Raw genomic sequence first — 1,654 nt, 5'->3', positions numbered from 1 at the left:
CTTTCCCTTTCAGGGAGTGGTTCATGATTGGACTGCAATCCAATTTGGGCCAATAAAATATAGTAGTCTTCCCTTACCTTCAGGGAGATACATTCTGAGGCCCCCTCAGTGGGTGCCTGAAACTGCAAATAGTACTGAACCCTCTATATGCTATGTTTTTTTCCTATACATACATACCTTTTTACTTAAAGGAAGCACTTTACAGCTTCTTTTCAGCATATCCGAATTGTCACTATCTCTACTCTGGCTCTTTGGGGCCATTATTAAGTAAAATAAGAGTTACTTGAGCGCAAGCATTGCAATAATGTGGATACTGACAGTGGATCTGATAACCAAGATAGCTACAAGGTGTCTAACAGGCAGGTGTATATACAGCATGCAGATGCTGGACAAAGGGATGATTCATGTCCTGGATGGAGCAAGACAGTGAGAGATGTTATCATGCTCACTGCTCAGAACAGTGTGCAATTTAAAATATATGAATTTTTTATTTCTGGAACTTTCCATTTAATATTTTCAGACCATGGTTGACCGTGGGTAGCTAAAACCATAGAAAGCAAAACCACAGAAAGCAAAACTGCAGATAAATGGGGGCTACTGTATATAGAGAAATTTGCTGGGGCCTTCTGGGGACATTTTTCCTCAGTCTTACCTGAGAAACAAGGCCTTCTCTCCAGCCTGAACTCTAATGAGAAATCAGGGGGTAGTCACAGCTGTTTCTGGCCAACATCCTAGAATTATAAGTGGGACCTACCTCAGGATGAAATGATGCTGCGGATTGTAGAGTAGAGATATGGAACAAGGTGTAGATCAGGAACACGGGTTCTTCACTGCTTCTACCCGTGTACATTCTGGATCTGTTTTGCTTTTCCAAAAACACTGCTCTTACAGTTATTGCTGGTTTTCTTTCTCTTCACTGTCAATATCTCCCTCTATTCTTAATATTCCAAATGTATTGGATTATTTCATGTTAAAACAACAAAAAAAAATCTCCTTTGACTCAGTATTCTCTTCCAGCTATAGCCCTTTTTCTCTCCTCCCTTTTTCCCAAACTTTCTGTCTGTACTTTTTTTTTTGTTACCTTCCATTCATGTTTTAACCCATTTTGGTCCAGCTCCTGTTGCCACTATGCTCATAGAACTGCTCTAGTCAAATTCACTGGGAACTTTTATCTCGCCAATCCCAATGGGCATTTCTCTGTTCTCGTTTTTTGTGGGTTTTTTTTTTAATTGTTGTTGTTGTTTTAGGCAAGGCAACCCTTGGTTGACTTCACAGATCGCAAGGACCTTGTCAGTTTACAATCTCTTATATTTTAATTTTTTACATCTATAGCTCCTGGTCTTCCTAGGTGGTCTCCCATGCAAGTACTAACCAGGCCTGACCCTACTTAGCTTCCGCGATCAGACGGGATCAGGCTTGTTCAGGGTAGCATGGCCATAGACTGTTCTCCTTTTCTTGAGTTCCCCGCAGGATTTAAATGGCTTGAACATTCCCCTTTCTTGAAATACTTTCCCATCTTGGCTTCCATGTCTCCATACTTCTCTAGTCTTTCCCTTACTCACTGGCTGCTGCTTCTTTCTTTTACACTGACTTCTTCTGTACTGAATTTCTAAATGTTGGTTTGTCTCAAGCCTTGGTTGTAGGTCCTATTCTT

The 1,654-nt window shown here is 40.8% G+C and overlaps 1 pseudogene; it reads right to left on the bottom strand.

Moving 5' to 3' along the window:
• Positions 1–1,323: 1,323 nt before the first annotated feature.
• On the bottom strand, positions 1,324–1,442 carry LOC112469711 (annotated as a pseudogene).
• Between the last annotated feature and the right edge of the window lie 212 nt (positions 1,443–1,654).

The sequence above is a fragment of the Pteropus alecto genome, unplaced genomic scaffold, assembly GCF_000325575.1.
Source record: "Pteropus alecto unplaced genomic scaffold, ASM32557v1 scaffold86, whole genome shotgun sequence".
Lineage (NCBI taxonomy): Eukaryota > Metazoa > Chordata > Mammalia > Chiroptera > Pteropodidae > Pteropus > Pteropus alecto.
The sequence above is the reverse complement of the archived record's forward strand: the minus strand, read 5'-3'. Positions and strand labels throughout refer to the sequence as shown.